The sequence below is a fragment of the Numida meleagris genome, chromosome Z (genome assembly GCF_002078875.1).
Source record: "Numida meleagris isolate 19003 breed g44 Domestic line chromosome Z, NumMel1.0, whole genome shotgun sequence".
NCBI classification, from domain to species: Eukaryota; Metazoa; Chordata; class Aves; order Galliformes; family Numididae; genus Numida; species Numida meleagris.
The window spans coordinates 22,070,758-22,095,544 of record NC_034438.1 but is presented as its reverse complement, the minus strand read 5'-3'; the positions used below and the strand labels follow the sequence as shown (position 1 = coordinate 22,095,544).

At 41.3% G+C, this 24,787-nt stretch overlaps 2 long non-coding RNA genes across 2 annotated transcripts; one reads left to right on the top strand and one right to left on the bottom strand.

The window, feature by feature from the left end:
* On the bottom strand, nt 12,210-21,450 carry LOC110390095. The gene is made up of 3 exons (XR_002433538.1): nt 21,127-21,450; nt 12,732-12,936; nt 12,210-12,439 (listed from the first exon to the last, which is right to left on the bottom strand). It is a non-coding gene; the product is annotated as an uncharacterized LOC110390095 (long non-coding RNA).
* Nucleotides 12,979-22,881, top strand: LOC110390096. Its single transcript, XR_002433539.1, has 3 exons — nt 12,979-16,878; nt 21,471-21,663; nt 22,159-22,881. It is a non-coding gene; the product is annotated as an uncharacterized LOC110390096 (long non-coding RNA).

The window sequence follows — 24,787 nt, the reverse complement described above, 5'->3', positions numbered from 1 at the left end:
GGAGGTGCTCCAGCCCTCTGATCATCTTCATAGCCCTCCTCTGGACCTGCTCCAGCAACTCCTTGTCCTTCTTGCCTTGGAGGCTCCTGAACTGGATGCAGTACTCCAGGTGTGCTTTCACAAGAGCAGAGTAGAGGGTCAGAAACACCTCCCTTGACCCACTGGCCGCTCTTCTTTTGAAGCAACGCAGGATATGGTTGGCCTTCTATGCTGCAAGTGCACATTGCCAGTTCATGTTGAATCTTTCATCAAACAACATCCCCAAATCCTTCTCCTCAGGGCTGCTCTCATGCTATTCTCTGCCCAACCTGTATCTGTGCTTGGGATTGCCCAGACCCAGGTGCAGGATCTTGCACTTGGCCTTGTTGAACTTCATGGGACTGGTGTGGGCACACCTCTCAAGCCTGTCCAGATCCCTCTGGATAGCATCACTTCCCTCTAGCATGTCAACTGCACCACTCAGCCTGCTGTCATCTGCCAACTTGCTGAGTCTGCACTTGATCCCACTGTCCATGTCACCTCCGAAGATGTTAAATAACACTGGTCCCAACACCAATCCCTGAGGAACGCCACTCATCACTGGTCTCCACTTGGACATTGAGCTGCTGACTGCAACTCTCTGAGTGTGACCACCCATCCAATTCCTAATCCAGTGGGTGGTGAGAAACCTGAGAAACTGTTTTCAGAGAAACCTATGTATTTTTTCTGGTTTAAAGAAAAAGTGAAGATTAGTCCCAGTATTGCTAGGGTCACAGTTGAAAAACAAAACAAAGCACACACTCACCTCATGTTTATCTGCCCTTCTAAATTTGATAGAAATCAACCAATCTATTCAAAAGACATTGACAATGCAGAATATTAGCAGTATATTCTTCATTGCCTTAGAAAACCAGGCTGAAAATGAAGCTTAGCATTTAGCTTAGATTTCTGTAGCCCTCATATGGTACCAAGGTAATTAGCATAAATAATTTTCAAACGTTCTTACAGCAACCTTTTGTATTAGTGTATTTACCTTTTCACAGTCTAATTTTAATGAGTTACTTACTACAATTTTCAGGCTCCTTTCCCTTTTCTTGTTGAAAACAACTTAGGAAAGAGACAGGCAGAAGTCTACATAGTCTCAGACTCAGGCTAGCAGTACCTCGAGTCAGCTTCTTGCTACTAAGCAACTTTATCATCTACAGGTACCTTTCATAATAGGGCTATCCACCTGGCTGTCTGCTGTCTGCTAGCTGATGATGTCTGGTTTCAAAGTGACTTCATGTGTTTTCTAGTGTTTCAGTGCATGCCTGTGTCCTGAGATTCTGAGCTGTAGTTGCATCCATACTCAAGTCCTGAGCATCTGACCATTTGGAGTATTCATGTCTGTGTCCTGAGTCCCTGGGCCGTTGTTGCATTCAGCCTATATATTCATAGCATTACACCAAAATTGGCATTTCAGTTTGGTAAGATTGGCTGGAACAAGATTCAGCTTTAAATAGACACTTCCTCAGTTATCCTTTAGTCAAAACAAAGACCCTTGTTCCTTTCCTCCCTTTACCCCAAAAGTCTACTGATTACTAGAGAGCTTGGCAATACTATCAACTGCTTATAATATCTACTCTTGATTTTTGACCCAGAGTGCTTATTCTTTCTCATTAGCCATAATTACAGAACTGTTTTGCATTATCATCTACATGGGACACGAAGCTTGTTCTGAAGAATGTAGACGTTCATTTTCTCCAAGGAAGTTTCTCCAAAGTTTTGCTCAGACTCCTTGTGAAGGGAATCAGAGCTGTTCTCTTACCTCTCCAACATCAGACTGCGAACAAATCCTAACCAAGCAGTTTCAGCATTGTAATTCCCTACTCTGTAGAAGATTTACAGACAAGATTTACACTTGTTTGAACTCCTTCAAACAAGCTGCTTGTGATATTCAGATACTTCTGAGCATTATCCTTCCAAGGGCTTCATCCTGGCTCCAGCAGTGTTGCAGAAAATAGAAGGAATGCAGGGCTAAATAAGCAGGACTTGGCCCAAGGAATCAAGAAGCCTTCATTTGTATTTGGATGGACCAGTTAACTCCAACTGCTCTCAGGGGATGAAAGACACAATTTAAATAGACTTCTGAAGATGATGCAACAGATATTAGTGCTCCAGAAGAATGTTATCATTTAAAACAGCCTCTTAAAAGTTTACATAATCCTCAAACTGATTTTTTGTCTCTGAACACTTCAGTTTTGTATAATCTTTCTGAGTGATTATGAGTTGAGGGTACATACAGCCATTTTTAACAGGTTCCCTTTTCTTGTGACTTCTGAACCAAGCTAACCACTGCAGATGCAACTTACCCAGACAACCATTGTCTTCCTTCCAATTCTACACTCCACCTCCTTGAAACTCACTGTAAAACACAGTTGTAATTGTCTACACACCCATGCTCAGCACTCCAGTCTCCAGGAATATGAGAGGTCTCCTTACCTCACCATTTTCTACACCCTGTGCACTGGCATTGCTTTTTCCTCCAGAAGGCTGCTTACATGCTGTAAAGGCTGCTGGTCACCACCATATCCTGTATTAACCTTTGTACTTCCTGCCCTGCCCATTTCTCTCCTCTTCTTCTTCTCCACTAGCTTGCCCCACCTCCAGAGAACACTGTTCTAACGACATAAAACATAGCAGATATAAATATTCACATAAAAGCACAATCCGTAGTGGAAATAAAACAGTATGGCCACTGCAAAGCACAAGTACTTTATTTTCCTATATTGAGTTTCCTTAGTTCTGTCTACTTTTTAAATTACTTTCATGAGCTTACAGAGATCAAGGTGGCTTTTTCCTTCTGTATTTTTTTCATCATGTTCATCACAGTGGGCTGTGTTCAATAATAACAACAAATAACAATGATGTGGCAATGGTTTTGGACATAATAGGACACAAAAAAGTTAAACCATGCTAGTCTGAAATGAGCATAATGTTAAAACTTACTGGTAGTCTCCTACTCTAGTCTTTAATTGATTAGAACCATCAGAATAAATGAATTATTAAATTTTGTGCACTTTCTGGTGCTTCAGTAGATGTCCTGTCACTTGCAGAAAGTATATTTTTGCCTGAAGGCATTCAGTTGCATAAATAACCTATTATCCCATCAAGCATGCAGGCTGGGCCAAGGTGAAATATTCATGTGACTCCTCATTATTGAGAGCATGTCTTTCTTCCATTCTTCTTGGCTGTACTACTAGTCCCACATCTATATTTTTTTTCAATCCAGTGACAAGTAGAAAAGCAAGCAAGGATATTCATCTCTTCCATGAAATTCAATGAATTACCTTCTTATAATCCTGCTTCTCCTTTATGTAAGAAACCAGCTGCTCTGCATATGCCTGTGAGTATACACGAAGTCAGCAAAAAAACAGTGGTCTCCATGTTCAGTGGTGGCCTCTCTGATTATGTTCTAATGCAGTTAGAGCATAGTTCAGCCTCCCTTCTCTCTCACAAGGAGCCCAATGGGAGAATAATCACTAAGAAAGACATGTTAAAATTCTGCATGTCATTAGATGGATTTTGGTCCACAATGTTTCATAAAATCAAGATTATCAAATGAGATTGTACTGATAGATTATGAGGAAGGAGAGGTAAGTGTGGTTTAACATAGTGAAACACATTAAGTCACTGGGTAGAATGGACTCAGTGGACTCAGTGTGATGTTGAAAGTTATTTTTTTCAGCTCAACCTAGACCCTGCTGCTGTAATCTGTATTAGCTGGCTACAGATTTTTCAAAGAAGATGAAACACTATTCGCTCTTGAATTTCATGTTTATTAAAAGATTTCATCTTCTCCTGTGTAATGTTTGCATCACAACACAAATCATCAGCTTGCTTTGACCCTGACACCATTTTATAGGCTTAATAATAATAAATCTATGTCCTGAAATAGTTTCTGCAGATTACAGCAATCAATCAAAATTCAGGGAGCCTTAAACCATTAATGTCATCGGCAATGATCCAGCACCCTGGGAATCCATCTAAATCAGCCATCATTACTGAAAATGCTCCTTAAGAGCCTTAAGATAAAGGTAGTATTTGGGAGCATAAATTGCAGTTCTATTTTTATCAGCCATTGAGGGATGATTTTCATAGGGTTTTTTTTTGTTTCTGTTTTGAGCAAGAGAAAACCAGAACAGTTCTTGCTTTTGCCTCATGTAGGTGTTTTGGTTATTGTAATAGAAGAAATAGAAGTCAGTACATGGCAGATTGCTTTTCTGTGGTGAAATGGAAGCATTTGTTATGTAAAGGAGCTTCTGGATTTTTTAAAGGAAAAAGAAAGATCTGATCTGCCATCTTAAGCTCTTTGTGCACTTCATACTACAGTATTTCTGGCTCAAGGCAGCGCTCCTTATGGAGGCTGTGCCCTGTTTATGTGACTACAGATATCTACAGGTTTGGTAATTTCACACCGTGAAGTGGTGATACAGAGAAACAATGCAACAGGACAAAGCAATTCCTTCACTGAGAGATACATTTACCTTTGTTTTGGGATTTTCTGTAGCCAGCTATTAACAGAGTACCTGAAAGCCCATCAGGTAAAATCAGTGGTGACAGTGAAATGTTGCAGAACTCAGATACTTTTCTCTTTTGCAGGTAAAATTCTGTTTACTTTGTGGTTTATATGAAGTTTTTAAAATGACTTTTAATTGTTTTAACTGCATTTGCATGTGTGGCTTTTTTGAAATTATTACTATTATTATTATTTTTGCTTAGCTGGCTGTCTTGAAATATTCTAGTAAGATAAAAGGAGAACATTCTTTAGGGTAGGGTCTTTTGAAAGTGTATAAACAACATCCTACCAATTATCATGCCTAATGTGTTCTGGCAGCTTGTTCCCATCCAGCTGCAAGCACACAACAGATCTCAAGCACATCTGAGTAGGCACTGTGATCAGCATCCTGAAAATAGCCTTCACAGCATAAAGATCAGAGCTCTGTCACTAGTGGGAATGGCTTCAAGATGCTGTTGAAGACTAAGTCCGGACTCTCTATTTTGCTAGAAGCCAACTGAGCCCCAACAGCCTTAACCATACTGGAAGGTGCTGAGAAGCAACAGAGGCAGTTCAGCAGGCTCAATCTTCAGCAATCTGTATGTCAGCAGAGACTGAGCCAGATAGCTATAAAACATATGAGGAAACTCAAAGACAGAGGAAGAATTTTTAAGTCATGTTGCTGCAGATAGGAATCAGCTAATCAGTTTGTCCCTGTCAGAACACATTTCTGAAAAGGAAACAACTTTTTTTTCAATGGTCTAATTTATCCACAGGTGTAGCTAACTTTCTGTTGTTCATGCCATTATTTTCTCCCAAAATAGAGCAAACACAAAGCTACTGCATGGATGATTTTGAATTAATCCCTAAAAGAAAAGAAAAGAACACACAAAGCCCTGCCTCAGAAGGCATGTTGTGTGTTTTGCTGAAAAGCAGCTCATTTTTGAGCTAATTCAAAGGAAATATATTTACAGACAGGCTTTCAGCCTCCTGTTTCACACTGAAAAGTGGACTATGTAAGAGATGAATCTTCTCATTCCCTACTTGTAAGAAGCACTCCAGTCTCACTTGGCGACTCCTTGTTTTTGCAACTGCTATAATTCCTTGATAAGGGATTAACTGCTGTTCTGCACTTGAAATATGACATTGGCATTGTTCTCTGATAATGGTTCAAACAAAGCTTTTCGTATCTGGGGAAAAAGATTTTCACGGCTGACTCATTCCTAGTGAGAACCTTCTAAACTTTGCTCCCCTTCACCATAGAGGCCTATAAAATTTTGGTCCCACCAGCATTATGCCAGGTTCGTTTTCCTGAAGCTTGTTATAGCCTGCAGAGTGTGTGTAGTAGAGAAAGCCAGGTGTAAGGGGAAAACAAACAGGCATTGTTATTTCTTGCCTGCTCTGTGAGTTAGTGCAAGAACAATCTATGAAAATAATAATGTAAGGAACACACAGCTAAATCACCTTCTCTTGTTCTCTCCTCAACCTTGTGTTTCCTAAAAAGATACACTTGACCTTTTATGTCTTTTAAATTTGATAGCAGTATCTTTCAAAAACAGACAGGCAATTGTGACCTCGACAATGTCAAACAATTTTATCTACCATTAGATGCAGCCCTTCTCATTTAACTGATTTGCATTCGGGACTGCAGCTCTCCCTGAGCGAGGTGGCTGTTAATGGGGACTGCTGCTGTGGCTGGTGATGCAATGAGCTAGAAATGCAACCTTTTATTTTAGCTTTTACTATGCAAGTAAAACCAGTTACTGTAAAAACTGTTTGGGAAAATCAGTGATGAAGACCATCAGTTGAATAACATGGCCTATCCTATGCTTGAAACTTTGCTTCAGAAATTGCAGTTAAAGACTCAGGGTGGGGACCAAAAAGCCCTAAGGCTAAGACTTTGGAGGTGGATTACTACTACTTTCTTGGAGTAGAAGAACAAGCAACAATGTCTTTATGAAGTTATTTTCCCAGACATACTTAACTGGGCTGATGAGGAAAACCTTATGAGGAGTCAGGTAATTTCTTAGAGTTCATGAAATTCACCAGTGCAATGATTTTGAGGATGTTTTAGGCTCTATCTCAGCATTGCTACCCTTGTTGTAGGCAGGACAAATGCAGAGTATTCTGAGTTCTTCTTTTGAACTTCTGTGTGTCACATCTATCAGGCTTGCTTCAGTCTCTGCTCCATGATTTTAACAAATGATCGTGAAATCAATACGTGAAGTGGTGTTATGGTGTAGGAATGTACCATAATTAATCCCGAGACAAGGATGGAACCAAATTCCAGAATGGCTGAGGTGGGGGGGGCTTTTGAGTCCACCTGGCCCAATCCCAGCTCTATCAGGGACACCCAAAGCAGGGTGCCCAGGCCTATGTTGAGGAAGATCACCAGGGAGAAGACTCCACAGCCTCTGAACAACCTGTGCCATTGCTCCGTCAGCCACATAACACAGAAGCGCTGTCTGATGTTCAGAGGGAACCTCCTGTGTTGCGGTTTGTGCCCACTGCCTCTTGTCCTGACACTGGGCACAGCGTACTGTCTGCATGAGCTGCTAGAGAGGTGGAGATCTGAGGAACTTAAGGAGTACAGTTCTGAAATGGCAGTAAGATACACAACCATTATTCCTGTGTGCAAGAGCTAAGCCCTTCAACAAAACAACAAAAAACCCACACAAAAAACACGGACCTGGGCAGTGACAAATTTCAGGGATGTGTCAGATAATGACCTAATCCTCAAATAAAGGTAAAAACAGCTTCTTTCTGAGTTGTGCCTAATCTTCAGCAGAACAAGCAAAGGTTAATGAAATACCTATATTCTCCAAACAGGTGTAGAAAGATTTGAATCCCTGGAACCTCTTGGGAAGAACATTTGGACTCTGAGCAGCTAACTCTTGACATGGTATCCCTGCTCTCAGAGGAGTGTTGTCTCATCAGAGAGAGCTGCTAGTTTGCCCTGAGTTGTATTCTATGCAGTCTAAACAGGAAGAAAGTATTTCAGAACTGGGATGACTGGTGTGTGGATTCGCTGTACTTAAAAACATTTTGCTTAACCTTTGACCTTCCAGTTCTGACTGCTTGAAGGGTTTTGATCTGTGAACTCTTTCAGCTAACCTGGAAACTGAGGTGTTGATGTCAGCACAGCAAGGGGGAAGAGACCAGCAGGATCACCTGTATACACAGGATATTATATGGCATAGACAGTCCTTCTGGCAATTAACTCCATCCCAGAAATTTCTAACTCTCTCTTGGTTCCTTAAAGGAGAAGCCCAGATGCTGTCACATTGCACTCTGCTGAAATTACTTAAGAGAGATTAGTAATATCACTGACAATGTGTATACTGCAGTACATAAATTAGACCATAATTTTACAGATCTACATCTGATCTTTACAAATAGTTAAATGTGTTCAGTAGAATTAATCGTATTGAGTAAGCCAGATACATAAAATGTCTCAAAGAGCAGAACCTTAATTAATGAATATATTTACTCCTGTTCTACATTCTCTCTGATTTATGCCATAAAGAAAATATTAATGAAAAGCTTGCAATAGTGTAACCTTCCTGGAGATTAATGAAGCCAAATGAGTACAGAAAGACCTGTCTTATGGGTATGCATGTCTTCCTAAATAAATTGAATTTGATCTTTTTAAGTTTGGATTAACTTAACCTCAGCAGATTTCAGTTTCCTAATTTCAAAATTCAACAGCCCAAAAGATGATTCAAATAGTTCTGATGGCCCAAGCAGCTCTGGGAGGGCCCAGATCTGCAGGTCCCTGTACCACTGTGAACCTATGCCATGTGGAACATCTTCACAATGAGTTCATGTCACAGCCCTGTGTATACTGAAGGTAAATAAACCCCTCAGGAATATCAAGTGCTCTCTGAAGGAGCTGCAAGAGAGGTGAGGTCATAAGGGCCTTGAAATAAAGAATGCAGTTCTGAAATGATGTTGGGGTACACAACCAACAGACACTAAACCCTTCAAGTCTGCTAAAGCTGTGAGATAAAGCAAATTGGAAGGGTGTGTTGATAAGAAAAAAAAAAAAGTGGTCAAAAATATAAATGTAGTCATGAAAATACATGCATGGAAACATTCTTCAAAACTTTTATAGGCTTTTCTCCTCCAGACCTGAAGACCCAAATCTCATCTTCAGTGAGCTGATACTCCCAAAACATGGCTCTATCCTTCTGAGCATTTCCTTACATGATGAGCATCAGAGTGAAAAAGAAGTAGGAGACAGCAGACTAGTGACTTGGACAAGAGCTGTATTTACAACATTGGTTTTACTAAGAAAATAACTTAGGACTCTTACTGCTTATGAGGCTATTGCAGGAGATGGAGGAAATTATTACTACTTTTTCTAATTCTGCTGAACATTTCTGGATGGAGATGGGTGATGAGTGGTGTCCAACAGGGGTCAGGGCTCGGACCAATACTCTTTAATATCTTCATCAATTACACTGACAGTGGGGTTGAGTGCACCCTCAGCAAGTTAGTGGATGACACCAAACTGTGGGGTGTGATCGACGCACCAGAGGGATGGGATGCCATCCAGAGGGACCTAGACAGTCTTGAGCAGTGGGCCCAGGTGAACCTCATGAGGTTCAACAAATCCAAATGCAAGAACTTGCACCTGGGTCAAGGCAGTCCTCACTACCAGTAGAAGCTGGGGGATGAAAGGATTGAGCACAGCCCTGCCAAAAAAAGACCTGGGGGTGCTGGTGGTTGTCAAGCTGCACATGAGCCAGCAATGTGCCCTCACGGCCCAGAAAGCTAACCATATCCTGGGCCGCATCAAAAGAAGCATGACTAACAGGTCAAGGGAAGCGATCCTGCCCCTCTGCTCTGCGCTGGTGGGGCCTCATCTGGAGTGCTGCGTCCAGATGTGGAGTCATCAGTACAGGAGAGACATGGACCTGGTGGAGCATGTCCAGAGAAGGGCCACAAAAATGATCCAAGGGATGGAACACCTCTCCTACGAGGACAGGCTGAAAGATCTGGGGCTGTTTGGCCTGGAGAAGAGAAGGCTCTGGGGAGACCTGATAGCGTCCTTTCAGTATCCAGTGGGGAGCTACAGGAAAGAAGGGGAGAGACTCTTTAGCAGGGTCTGTGGTGACAGAAGAAGGGGAAATGGCTTCAAGCTCAAAGAGGGTAGATTTAGGTTGGATATAAGGAGAAAGTCTTTTACAGTGAGGGTGGCGAGGCACTGGAACAGGTTGCCCAGTGATGTGGAGGAAGCCCCATCCCTGGAGACTTTCAAGGCCAGGCTGGATCAGGCCTTGGGCAACCTGATCTAGCTGTGCATGTTCTTGTTCACTGTAGAGGAGTTGGACTAGATGACCTTTAATGGTCCCTTCCAACTCTAAGGGTTCTGTGATTCTATGATTCTCTGGTCTGAGAGGTGCGTTTAAGAAAGTTCACATTGTCCAGAAGGAATTGTTGGTTGTCCCTGGGTTTTCAGAAGATTTAGCACGCTGTCAGGTGTTTGATATTCCACAGAACCAAGGAGGAGAGTTATGCATAGTACTGAATAGTAGAAATTTCTTCTTTTCTAGAAAATATAAATCAGATTTTGCATTAAAGATTGTTAAAAGTATCTCTATTTCTTTTCTATGCAGATATGTGCTGTTATTCTCATGTAGTTGAGGTGGAGTATGAGTGAGTGCAGGGAAAGCTGAGAGTACAAGAAAGTGTTATCTCTACAGTTGTAGAGTAATGGTCCATATTCAGAAAATATTTCAAGCATTTAGACTTGATGTTGTGATGAGTGTCAGTGTACCCAAGGACTAATGAGGCCTACAGAACAGATTGGCTGTAACAGAGGAGCAACTTTCTTCATCTCTTTTTTTACCTATATTATTCTAGATGTAATAGGAAGAAACCTCAAAGAGGCACTGCTCTGAAGTGTCTAATAAAATTTTTTAGTCAGGCAGTTTGAAATGCTAAATTTTTCCTCCTTCAAGATGAAATGTCAAGTGGAAGCATTGTCTGTATTGTGGATGATGAATTCTGAGTGCAGAGAGGGAGCAGAGAGTGACAACTGTACACTGGAAGTTTTCTAAAAACTAGCTGTGGTTTTCAGTCACTAACTGTACAGCAAACGTGTTCTTGGACTGACATTATGCATAGCTATTAGCAGAGATGTAATAGAAATACGTCTATTCAGTGTTTTGTCTTTTAGGGCTTGGCTAATGTTGTGTAGTTCCCAGTGGTGATAAATGTTTTTGAATATCAAGAACTCAGCAGGATCAGAAGGTGCACAGCATCTCTCCTCTGGGAAGGCTGAGCCAACAGGCGCATTGCAAATCAAGTCCCAAAACCATGCAGGTAGAGAAGTACATATCTGCTGTTGGGCAGAGGTTGAAAGGTCTGCAATCTGAAGACTATAATCCCAGGCAAGCTCATTTGCAGTCCTGAGATAATGCTCCAGTTTGGCCTTCTATAACAGAGGACTGCACTTGGCTGGACAAGAAGTTCCCACTAGAAGTCCCATCCATCCATGGCAGTCCTATAAATGTCAGGTATAAAACAGCAGGTTTCTGTGCTTTCCTACGCTACACTACTACAAAGGCTGTTGTGCTTCAGTGGTTGTTTATGGCTATGGCTGAGTGCTGGGCTAGAAACTCCACTGGGGAGAGGAAGGAGTACACAGCTTTTGCACCATGCTTATACCATAGCTATGGCAACATTCACAGCCATTCAGGAGCATGCTTGATTATTTTACTGGGCAGAAAAAGAACAATCCTCAGCATAAGCTTATCCTTTCACTTTGAACTCAGTTCATGCTTCCTTAGAGATCTTGTCTCAGTATGTTAAAAACACCATTTTTCACTAACATTTGCTCATGCAGGGCACTTCATGCAGTTCAAAAACTATGTTAGTCTTCAGGCTAAAACTCTCAAAAACATGTTGGCTGCCCATATTTAGTCAAGAGAAGTTTAGGCTACAAAGCATTAATACACCTTCAAACTTTGTTTTCCTCTTCACATACTACTGTCAATGACAGGAAACAACACAGGCATAATTGGATTCCAAACAGACATGTCCATCACTGATACGTATGCAGACAGATATTCATACAGCTTCACTGTCTAGCTTCTCGAGGTTTGCAGTGGCATTCACACCAGTGAAATTAAGGCCTAATCAAAAACTACTCAAAATTTTCCAAGTTGTTGGCTATGTATTTACTGTACTGTGCTTTTCAGTCATCTTAAGTTATCTTAGCTGCATCGTTTATGCTCCTAAAAAAGGATCAAAAACACATGGTCAAAGACATCTTTTCTTAATCTCTGACTTGTGGTGAATGAGATTTATCTAACTGAATTGTCAAACTGAATAGGAATAATATTTCTGTTTTACTTGAATAAATTTGTACAAAAAATACATTTTCCTATCATTCCTAAAGCACATGGCGTCTTGCTACAGATAAATGAATGCAGGTTTTGCTTCCTGGGCGGTCATTTTGAACTCCGACTGAAAACTAAAACTCAGCTTTTTCATGAGTTGAGATTCAGTTCAAGAAAGAGACGATGGCATAGTGGACTGTTACTGATCCAGGAATTCTAAACATACATGTGGACTGAGGTATTGTTATTGCTGTAAGACCATCCCAACTATACAGCAATGGTACAGATTTTCTGCAACCACAGCCTTCTGTTTATTGCTGCAGTGGTTCAGTTTGAAGTAATCAGCATTAATAACACAATTTAATTCTAAAAAAACAATTTATTGAATAATACCCCATGTGAACTGGGCAGTTCCGCAACCATGCCTCATAAAACACCCTCTTCCGTAAGACAGATTTTTCTGCATGAGCCTTTGAAGACTTTTACCTCTGCTTCAATCCTTACGCTCATGCTCACTCACATGAATTCCTCCTCCACACAGCTTCTACCACTGGAGAATCTTCTTCAAATCCTTCTTTGAAAATCAAACAAAAAAATGTTCAGAGCAAAGACTCTCCCAAAGACTTTCCTCTTTCTCATAGCTTTAAAATATCTAAGCAGTTTATTTTAAGCCACCCCTTCATCTAATTCCATGTCTCTAATCAAATTATCCTGCTGTTAGCTGTTCCATCAGTAATCCTCACAAAATTAGTACTTAGCTAAGCTGATTTGTAACACAGGCTCAATTCTGGGGCCAGAACTCTTGGTCCCTCCACCCCGACCCTAAGCTTATAAAATCATAAACATTTGCTCTTGGGGTTTTTTACCTTGGTTAGATAAGACAAAGTGACGCCACACTACTGAATGGTTCCCCAAACAAAGCCAGCTTCATGTGACTTCAAATTCACATGCAACAGTCTTTGGCTTCCTTATACCCCAGAGATCACTGGAGACGTATGCACTGAGTCGAGGTAACCTCCCATCTGGGATGCAGCATGTTTTGTTCCATCAGGGGCAAGCAACATCTTCCTTCTTTCATGAAAGTAAACAAAACATGAATAATGTTCCTGTTTTTTGGTAGGAGAAAACTTGAGGGGAAGGGAGACCAGTCTTTGGCTAATAGAATATCTAATTGCTAATAAGCTTCTTTCACCAAGTCAGTTTAAGAATAAAAAGCATCTTTTTAACAGTGTAGTGGTGTACTCTTACCATGATGCCAATAGATACTCGGAACAGGACTTTTTCAAGTGAGATTTCTTGTTAGTGCTATTACAGTAGATAAATAGTGTCTTTTAGAGTATATAAATAATTAAATTGATGCCTGAGTAGGATCTTAAACCTTGTTCTCCTGTATCCCTGGTGAGAGATCTAGCCACTGGGCCATCATATCTTTCCTAATTGCCTCTGCTTGCTGTGGGCCTGTGAATGTTTAATTACTTCTATAAACACAAATAAATTGGTATTGATGGGTCTGGAGGTGATACTGGTTTGCTGAACTAATAGTATATTGACAGTATTAGAATATTCTTTCAGAAGTGTCCTTGATCATTTCTCCCAGATAGTAAAAGCAGATGCTTGATGATTATAGAGCCTATAGAAATTGTTCTTGTTAATAGTGTCTTTTTCTTTTATGCATGTATTTATAGTTTTTCACTTTTAATTTTGTATAGATTGAGCGTTGTCTTGTGCCCTTCCTCCCCACCTCAAAAAGCTTGTGGCAGAAAGCTAAGATATAAGGCTTTGCTGAAGGAGAAAAGAAGAAATGAGACCAATTGCAATGGCAAGCTTGCACTGGATAATTTAATACACGCTCAGAGGAATTCATGCTTGCCTAGTACACTGCATTGTTCAGCTGTACTACTCAGATGGCCACAAGAAAAGACGCTGGTCTGAAAGGCTAAAAGCTTTTGCCTAGCCTTCTGCCAATTTATTTCTATTAACTCACAAGGTCAAAAATGAAGTAAAAATGTCTGCAAGGCTCCTGAGTGGAACAGAAGAATCAGATAGGACAAAGTTGATCAAACCCTGTTACATTGTCTGTCCTATGACAGCACTTCAGCTAGGGACACAGATGAATTCTAGATGTTTTCTCATATTCAACTGAATGGAAGGAATTTGAATGTTCGCCTTGAAAATGACCGAGAGTTACATAAGTGTAGCTAAAAGCTGGAGGAAAAACCGATTTATCACCATCTTGATTTGAAGGAGTTTTGGTGGTTTTTTTTCAGTGTTCGGAAACAGATTCCATTCCACTCCTAATTGTTCAAGTAATGCAGAATGACGAAATAGGCAAATGGCAGGAGGCAATACAAATTTTGAAATGCATCAGATGGAATGTAATGACTTACCTATGCTAATTTGGGGATGAACAGACTGAATCTGGCATGATACTAAGGCTTGCATTCACTGTTTCACTCCAAGATGAAACTCATCCTTATGGCTGAATACTGGACAATGATGAAAAAAAATCCTCATTTTTTCTTCCTTTTCAGAGTGAATTCTCCGAAATGGAAAGGAGGAGAAAGCTTATTTGAGTGACTGGAAATTAGAAGCACTCAATGATCAGGAAAATATTTCTAAAAATGTGGATGTTATTTTCATGCAACATGAGTTCTGAATATATGGGCAGGCAATTACCCAATCTATTATAGGCCATTGCATATTGGATAGCAGCTACCGAACTCTTGGCTTCAACATGTTTGGATAGAACAGTACCTTAATTCTTCTTCCCCTTTCTGTTAACGGGAAGAACAGCAGCTGGGAGGAACATTTGCTGTGGGCAGAGTGTAGACTGTATTAAGGATCAAACATTTAAGCAGAACATTTCAACAGGGATGCAGAACCCATTTAGATTTCAGCTGTGAACATGTTTAATCTTGTTTAAAACTGAGCCTCCTAGAATGCCTTTGCAAAAGCTGAGAAATACTAGAAATTAAGCTTCCAGTTACCTCTGAAGCAAAAGATCAAAAAAGATTTGTGCTGACAAACACTTGTTGTAATTTTAGTACATGTAACTCTGGTACTGTTCACTCCAGAATTTAAATGTGAGTGTCACATCTTCCTGTGGACATGGAATTCTGCCAGATTGTCCAGAACTTTTACTAGATCAGCCATGAGCTCCTGCAGACTTAAAAAAAACCAAAACACAGTAAACTAACATACATGAGATATGACTAAGAATCAAAATTCTGGAAAAAAAGCAAAAGGAGAACCCCCCACCCCCATAATTTTGAAGGTAGGAAACCTTCAAAAGGTAGGAAATCAAGTGGACCTGAACACCTGAACATTCCAGCTGAAGCAGTAATGAGCCTAACCCAAAAATCCTCAACAAATTTGGAATCCAGATCTGCATTATTTCAATAACTTTTTTCCAGATGCTCTTCTAGTTCTCTTAACAACAGCTGTCTTGATAGATTATTATTTTTGTTCTCAAAAAGCACAGGGAAACACAATATAAAAACAGAGCAGTATATGATGGAATCAGTGGTCAATGCATCTTAATAGCTGCAACTATGACTAGTAGAGTATAAATATCTTGTACACTAACACTTGTCTGGACTGTACTCCACCTACCCCCAGTTTAAGAATTTCACTGTCTGGCAGTTGTAGCAGCATTTTTGTGCTCAATACTCCCGGTGGATTTGACTGCCATGAATTTGTCTAATCCATCACTGGTATTCACTGTTCCCTGGGTCTCAGAATTTCACAGTTCAGCTATGTATAATTTGCATTCACTTGTTTTAAATCAACCACGTGTTAAGTTGGTTTGATGTCCATGGACCTTGCGTTTTGAGAAGCAATAACAAAATGTTCTGTTTGCCTTCTCTGTCCTTCAGAAACAGTTGTACTTCTGCCACGCTTCCCCAACAACCACTTTTCTAAACTAGAGCATCCCAGACTAGTTTGTCTGCCTGCTCAGTGGAGCCGTTGCAGTCAGCCCAAGCCTTCAGCCACCTTTGCCATCTTGTTTCCTTTACTAGTTTTATTATCTGCTTTTCTAGGTGAGTGGAAACCACAACCAAACATAGCCTCAGATTTCCACTGCCTTTGAAACAGCTGTTACTTACCAATTTCTGAACTGATTTTCTTTGGGTTGCATACTATATAAGGGCTTTCTCACAGATTATTGTGTGATAAAGAAACAGACTGAGCTGTGAATTTCCACGGCCAGCATGGGAAAAATAGGTAGGTGCAGGACTTCTGTCAGTGAGCTTAAGGTGTAGGCTGGTGCTGTGTCAGTGACAATAACTTAATGGCTTGTCCTTTATGACTGTCTACAATAATAATGTTAACAATTATATTATATTGTATTATATTAAAATAATTATAATATTTATAATATTAATAATATTGTTGTTATTAATAATAATGTCTCTATATGCTGCACTTTCACAAGAGGAAATGTACACCTCCCTTTGTCCTTACCACTAACAAAGAAGCTGCCTCCTCCTCCCCAGCTTCCAGCTGTCTCTGCAGCAAAACAGAGGTGAAAAGAGAGAAACCTTCCTGATGCAGGTAGCCATCACAAGAGTATCTTTTCACCAGACCCCGTGAATCTGCCCTCCTATCAACTATTTGTCTCACCCTGAAAGTGAGTGCTGACAACAAGGTAAGCCAAGCAGCTGATCAGACTGACGGTTTGCACCAGGCCTCCCTCCCCTAGAGAATATTTAGGCAGGGAGGTGAACGTGCAGAAGAATGTTTAAATAAGAACAATTTTTAAAATGTCCTTAAACCCAAAAGCTGAGGACATTGTGATGGGAACTATATTCAAAGTTTATAGCTCAGATTCAATGTGCAAAGAGATCCAAAAACTCAGGCATCTGTAAGAATTGTCAAGTCCTCTAACCGGCAGAGGCAAGTTCTATTTTTCACTGCAACAGACATACTGGGTACACAAGGGGAACAGGTTTCCATGACACCGATACAAAGGATCTCCATGGAAGCTCGTGGCAGCAAAATTAAATGAAGCTGGTAATTTACACTTTCTCACTTACAAATGCAATATCATCAGTGCTAGATAAATTATAGAAAAAGGTGTCGAATAAGTTGCCTTATAGGTATGATGACCATTTTGCTAGTTGAACAGCATTTGAACAGCTGTTCCTTCAGTGCTCTCTGAAATGATTGCTTGAGAGAAGTTTTAATGTGACTCCTCTTCCACTAAACATTCTTTAATGAATGCCCGTGGTGTAATTCTGTCACTCACTTGGGATTTTTGTGCTTTAATTCTGCTCCCATGTAAATGACAGGAGAAAACTCTCTCCTTTACTGGGCCATGTATGTCTTCAAGACTAGGAGTTCAGAACACTGTTTGCTGTTCATTCACATTTTAAAATTTTGGTAAACAAAGCAGAAACAATTTTAAAATATTTTAGCTTAGTAGGTCAGCAGGGCTAATCACTGAGTGGCAAACCTGAACGGCAGCCAAATCTATCTATAGGAACTGGAGATAATTCTGGGGAGATTCTTGAGCTGGGATTAAATGGAGTCAGTGAACCCAGAAAGATTTTAAGCACACACAGCCTCTGTGTGTCCACTTCTAGTTCACATGAATTTGTGCTGCAGTTGGAGTGGTGTGGAGGGAGGGAGTTTGAAACAGGAGACCCAAGGGTCTTTCCTGTTTTGCAGCTTCTAATCAGTTAACGGTTAAGCTGTGGTAGCTTTTTAGAGCCATAAAATCTTCTATACGCGTTCACTGGCATTTTCATTGCTGTAGTCGAGTGCTCGTGTTTCTGATCCAAAAGCCTAGGTACTATTGAGCTTTTCATTAAAAATGAGCCAAACCAAAAAATGAAGATCTAAAATACCTTTGATTTCTGGGTGTACAAAGTACAGTTATGAAAACACCAGTCCAGTCTGTTTTCTGTGTTGCAGTCAGATCTGGCTGGGTTTGGTTTCCTGTTCTGTTTTTAAGCTATCTGTTCAAAGCAGAACATTTGCGATCTCTGCAAATGCATAAGATGGTTTTTCATGGCTGAAAAACCTCCCAGCCTTTGGTCTGTTAGAATCTGAAGCCAGATTCACATCACAGCCCAAGTAGGCCTTGAAATGTGAATATTAACCAAAAAGTAGTTTTGACCTAGATGTCAATTCTTAAGCTGTAATACTCAGTGAAGAGCCAGGAAATCAAACTGCTGAGAGCAAACAACGCCACCTTTATAGCTCCACAATCACTTATCAGCCTAAGACTGCTTGGTTTTCAAGAAGCTTGATGCATGGATTAACCATTAAAGTTAAGGATGTGAATTCAGTCTACTCTTGACTCTGGTGAGTGCCAGAATGACTGGGCACATTAATTAGTTTTCTTTATCCCAGTGAATACTTTTATTCATATAGAGTCAAACCACTGATGGATTGAAGCTAATCCTTTAGCCAGGCGGTGAAAGAATTCATCTAGGATGCCTGATGTCTGACTTCAGCCTCTGCTCACTGCAAACTCTTCTACAACTCACAGATGCTAAGTGACAACTAGTGTGATCGCTGTTGGCTAACAGGCTGTATTAGATAGAAAGTGGAGTCCTGTTTCTCATTTTAAACTCTGAAAAAAGTCTGCTGAAACTGTAACTCCTTGTGGGGATTTCATATTAAACAAGTCAGGGTTTTTTAAGGAGAAATGTCCTTGCTAAACTATCCTTGATCTGTGTGTACGCTGAGCCTTACACTCCTGGCCTCTTTCAAGGTTCATGATTAGATTATTTGCTAACAATGGATGGAAAATGACAGTATCCCATTGCAGAGTGGGCAATTTATCTGACATGGGAAAGTAGCTATGTAATATCAGATATGTCACTACTAACAAATACACCAATAACTTTATACTGATAAGGATGCTGGGCTGGAAAATTAGGTTCCTAATGCTCTCTAGATCAAAATTAAAAAGATAAATAAATCCAGTCTCTCTCAGTGGGAACCAGTTCTCAAAGCTTCAGAGCCAGGTTTGCTTCAGAAGCTACAAAGGTGAAAGCTTGCAAACAGATGCCAGATACAAACATGCAGGGACTGACAGACAAAGGCACCCATAATTTTTTGGTGAGGAGCCTACAGTCAGCTAGTCCAATTTGAAGATTGTACAGACTAGAGCTGATATTTAAAGAAATCAGAAAAGTCCAGCTGCCTAACTTCTGATAATGTTTTCTGTGAGCTAAGAAGCTTTTAAAGTGGCAGCTCAAAGAAAAGAACATGCATTTTCACGGACTTAGATACACATAAACCAGGGTATGTATTACTAAGTATGGGAGCACATTCTTTGAGATTCTGAGTTCAGGCATGTTCCTCAGGTGTGTCCTGATTATATATCACAGCACAACACCACCTCCCCTTGCAGGCTCACTGCCACAGAACAAGCCGGGTGTATGAGAGGGGCAGCTTTGGCCCACTTCAGCTAGCTCCCCTGTGAGCAACTGGAATATTAAGATTTGAATACAGTCAAAAAAACTTCACTCTTTGTTTTTGACTGGAGATGAACCAAGAAAACCTGATCTGGGAATTCCAGTTACATGCAATAATGATGGGATACAGTGATAAAATTTGGATAGATTCACTTTCTAAGCTCCAGTACATCTTTTCTGGGAAACTCCTACATTAATCTGTTTCATTTGTGCAGCTTGTTACTTCTTTATTCAATCACTGACATGGAGTTCCCAGGCTTCCTAAGAAGCCTGTGGCAGTTGTCACTTTTCAGTGTATTATTTTTTACCATTTTCAAGGGACAAATGAATGTTTAAAATGTGGGAAGCGATCATTTGGAAGCAAGGACTATTCAGTGGTGTAGCCTGGCTCAGTAGTCAGCTTATCTTCAGAGCTGAGGCCATGTTAGGGATTCAGCTAAATGATGCCAGGTGAGCCCAGATGTGCCCGCAGATCCACGGTCACAGTGTCTGCAGCACAGACATTCTGAGGGAGCACGCGCACTCACACTGCTGTAGATGTTATGAAAGTAAGGGGGAAAAACAGGGTTTTGAATTGCCACAGGTCACCGCCTTCCCTAAGAATAACCAATACAGTGAGGTTTCTAGGACGGCCTTGTCTGGGGATGTGCTCTTCCAGATATGACAGCAAAAGGAAAGTTCTTGTGAAAACGAGTTCTTACCAAGGCATTAACAGCAATTCCCCCCTATGCAGTCAGCTGCTTTGAACCTCCATTACCCAGGAGCTGTCACACAGAGCCAAACAACACAGTGCACATACACCAGGGACTGCCCTGACCAAAGAGGAGGTGACCCCAGCCCCTGGCCGCACCCTGCTGGAAGCCCATGTGGCCCAGCCAGATAAGACGCATTTTCTCCAAGATGAGGCCTTGCTGAACTGTGCCTGCCAAGAATACTGTGGGAAGCAGACTATGACAAGGTTTCGGTTTTAGAAACACTGTTATTAGTGAAACACATTTTGAAACTGCATCATCATTTAGTTGTGTGTCTTTGTGCACCAGCTGATTTTTAAAATCAGTTTTTCCTCTTTTCCCCTCTGAAATACTCAGCCCTGCAGGAGCGTGGTTGTGTACATGTATTCACCTGCCATCTCAGCCTGTCCTCACATTGGAGGATTGTTCTCTTGTTCAGGAGCCTCCAGAGCTTACCATAAATAGGTACAATACTGTGAACCCATTCTGTGGGTCTAATTCTCTTACCTTGAGGACCCCTGGTGCTCATGGGTTGTTTGACAGCCTGGGGATTTCTTGTTTACATTGCCTGTTATCAGTACAGCAACAACAGTTTGCATAACAGCTTCTCTTTCATCTCAAGTTTCCTGAAGCTTCTCCCCAAAATGTTGTTCCTGGCATTGACCCTAATCCCACATGTCACTGCACCTGCTGAAACCACTGGAGCTCTGCAAAGCCAGGTCTTCCATTTCACTGAACAGGGAAACTCTCTATGCCAGGCTTTTCCTGGCAGACCATTCTCTACTGAAAGGCTTGGTTTAGCTGGGGTATGCAAGCTGCACCCAAAAAAACCATAGGGTCTGCCACATCCTTGAATTTTCCATACAGCTAGAGAACGGAGAATCTCACCCAGCTCTCCTGACCTGTGGTAAAGCTCAGGTGTCTTAGAAGTTATTTGACTGAAGTCATTCCTATTTTAGTTTTTTAATCAAAACATCAGAGCCCATGATACTGACTATGGATCAGCTGGGAGGAAAGAAAGTTAAGTTCTGTAAGTTTCCCCTGGATAAGAAAGGAAATGCAAGGATGGTGACTAAGAAACTGATCTCACTTGGAAATACCTGCAGTATCTTCACCTGCGCCTTTTCAGCTGATCACATGGCTGGCAAGAGATCATCAGGAGATAGGTCTGCAGCTGTCACACACAGGCTGTTGGTAGGCACTATGATGCCAGGGGCAGGCACCGATAAGCTAGGCCTGAGACAGTGTCAGGGCTTGCTGTGGAGATGGCAGAGAAGTCAGTAGGGCAGTATCCTTCCTTTGCATGGAGTCCAGCATTACATGTTCAAGGAGGATATGGCCTGGCATGTTTTTGAACTTGTCACTTTCACAATTATTGTAAAAGACCCAAATTCTAGAAACCGGCTGATCTTCCCACTTGATTATGCCTTATCATCGTGCCTAGGAGCAGAAGATACCACAGATGGTACTGGAAAGATATGAACTGAACCTCCTATCAGCAGGGAAGAGACTGTGTTCATCTCAGTTCAGCTGCCTTCAAATTGCACATCTCCCAACAACCATTTCCTGGGCTCCCCCTCCAGTCAATGGAGTGACTCCAGAGCATGATTCACCACATCCTAAGAATAGAGCCTGAGGTAGGTGGGGTGAATCACCCTGGGGAATTGCCTGTCTCTCTCTGTGATGAGAGCTTTGCCAGATGACTTTGATGACAAGCCTTTCTTTTAGGTGCTTTAAAATTCGACACGAATTCCACCTCAAAATGTTCAGCCTCACTGCTTTCCTGAAACAGGGAAGAGCCAGAGTGAGAGCTGCAGGATGCAGGAACATGCAAATTGCCATCATGTTTAACTGGCAGCCTTTACCCAACAGAAAAATAACCCTGCATGGACAGAGAAAGTGAAAGGCGCTTGTGCCCCTACCCCAGCACAGTGCAGCCGCTGTTCTGCCCAGAGGACACAATGAGAGGCACAAGGCCACTCCCTTTGTCTCTGCCCCCCGTATGGCAGGGCTGGCCACAGCTGCTGAAGTTGCATTCCTGTCATATTTTCATCTCATGCTCCCTCTGGTCTTTACTCCCATTCAGCCTTGCAACATAAAAGCTGCTAAAACTTTCTTTACCTATCTTTCAGATCAGTAAAGCAACAGGACCAAAGCCAGCAACAGTGTGAAGCGCTGCTATGGGTGCTGGACAGGCTGGTGTGGTGTACCATTGTGCCATAAAAACCAGACATACATTTCCCTTCAGAATGGGTCACATAACATTGACTTTTAGTGTAGTTCTTCCATGCAATGCCCTGTGGAAGAATCTGCTGAAGTACATAGGTTTCTTGACAGGTGAGGAAGGATTAATCCAGTAACCTTCACAAAACATTTGTTTTACACCAAGCACAAGATTTGTGGGAAAACAAGGTAAACTGTGTAAGGAAATAAACATTCACAGAGGAAGAAGTCTTCTCTGGTGTGAATTCATTGTTTTTTTCTGAACCTACAGAAAAAACCTTCTAAGGATTTCGGAAAACCAGACAAATGAAAGTGAAATCATTATCTGACTTAACTATACTCATGTCTGGTGTTGTCAATATTGTTTGCTTAAGGACCTGAGAACAGCAGGTTTGAGATCCTTTTGTGTGCTACCTGCTAAATTTTTCTTCCGTCAATATTTGCACGTATCTAAATTGATGGCCTGAACTCCTTTCTTAGTATGCAAGAAAAGAGTGGAGTGATGAGGTATGTTTGTGCAATAGTTCTGGCAAGGAATACGGACTGGCATAGCCATGGACAAAACCCTGTTTTTCAAAGAATTATCAGGATGTTTCTGGTCATCTAATTGCTGTTCAGAGGTTTAAGTTCTGGTCCCCACAAAGATTATCAGCGTTTGAATAGCTGCTGATTGACTGATACTTGTTTACCCCAAAAAACCCCTACACATTTCTATTTTTGGCAGTCTATGTATTTGAGGACATAGGTCCTCCAAGGGAGGTTTGAAAGAGACAAAGAGAGAGAAAGAAAGGAAGAAAGAATGAAAGAAAGAGAGAGAAAGAAAGGAAGAAAGAATGAAAGAGAAAGAAAGAAAGAAAGAAAGAGAAAGAAAGAAAGAAAGAAAGAAAGTGAGAAAGAGAAAGAAAGAAAGAAAGAAAAAAAGGAAGAAAGAATGAGCAAAACAAGGAAAGAAAGAAAGAAAGGTAAAAAAAAGATAAAAAAAAGAAAGAAAGAAGGAAAGAAAATGAAAGAAAGAGGAAGAAAGAAAAGAAAGGAAGACAGGCCAGAGCCATGTCCTCTGCTAAGCTCCCATAGTTAATGCTTCTTTTTTTCAGCTGCATTAAGCAAGGGGCTAGTGACTTTTGTACAACCTTGCTCTGGCTGGAAGTGTGCCTGACCCCATGTCCCAGCAGGCAAAGCAGAACTAGTGCTTTTCTTCCTCATTTCCAACCAGGGATGCTGGCAAGACCTCCATTTAGTTTTCTTAATTTCCACCCTCTAACTGAGGGCACCCTCTGTGGGGCTGGCCTAGCCACCGTGCTGGCTGGGGCCAGTCTCAGCCTTGGGCACTGAAGACATGGAGGGCAGGAAGATGAAGGGAGCCAACTTGTTTCCCAGGTAGAAGCAGAGGCAGCCCTGTTTGGACTTGTACAGGACATGGTAGGCCATTGTAAACACCAGCTGTCTCCTCAATGTAATACCCAACAGGAACATGCTAATTACACTCCACAGATGTCAGGGTCCCTCTGAGCACCCCTGCAAAACAGAGGTGTCCTTCCCTGTGGAGATGTAAAGGAGAGCTGCAATTGCAGGTGGCCCTCACAGCACATGGGGCTGTGCCAGAAAGCTCCACTCATGCCTGCCATTTTGTGCCTGAATCCCCACAGACAGCTGTAGGGGTCTTTGTTGGTCCCATGTTCCTTCTGAGGGGGGAGGAGGCATCACCTGTTCCTTCAGAGGACAGAAGTCAGCAGCAAGAAGTCTAAAATCTCCTCATCTCACTTTGACTCCAAGGGACCTGTGAGAAGTTACCTGCCCTTGGGACTTCATGTGATTTCCCAAGCCTTTTAAAAAATTACACCAACTTGTAGCTGCACAAAGATAAATTTAAGCAGTTTTTCACATTCCTTAAGAAGAATGACCACCAAGACTTAGGAAGAAAGCAGAGAGAAGTGGGAGTGTGTTTGTCTGCAGAGAACAAAAATAGAATGACATTTTTGAGAACTATTTTTTCAGTCTGCCAAGTGTGATTTCTATACGGCGTATGATAGAGGCCAGAAAGCCACTGGTCTGTAGATTTCTGCAGATTATGATCAACCAATCATAATGTCTCTGAGGAGCTGATGACGGAGGATGTGTGATTCATGACCATAACCTTATTTTTAGAGGTGGATCTCTCTGACTTACAGAAGAGCTTGTGTTGCTTAATATATGCTTTGTGAGCAGGAAGAAGATAAGTGTGGTGTCTATTTAAAAGAATCAACTTACTAATTGACAAAAACTGCAATGTACGTGTTCATCAGAGATCTAACCCCACTTTCTATTAAGTAGCCTGAAAATCTGGTATGGCCTTTAATCTATGTTTCTTATAAGAAACTACCAGGACCAGTGATTATATTGTGAAAATTAGTAATTTCCACCTGTGGTACCTGAATACCTCAGTCGGGGGTTATTATTATGTGACTACAGTGAGCAGCAAGTGGGCAGATTCTGGAGTGGAAATGCTGGGAACAGGAATCTCCTTATACTTCTAGAGGGACTGCTTGGCTTCCCCATGGG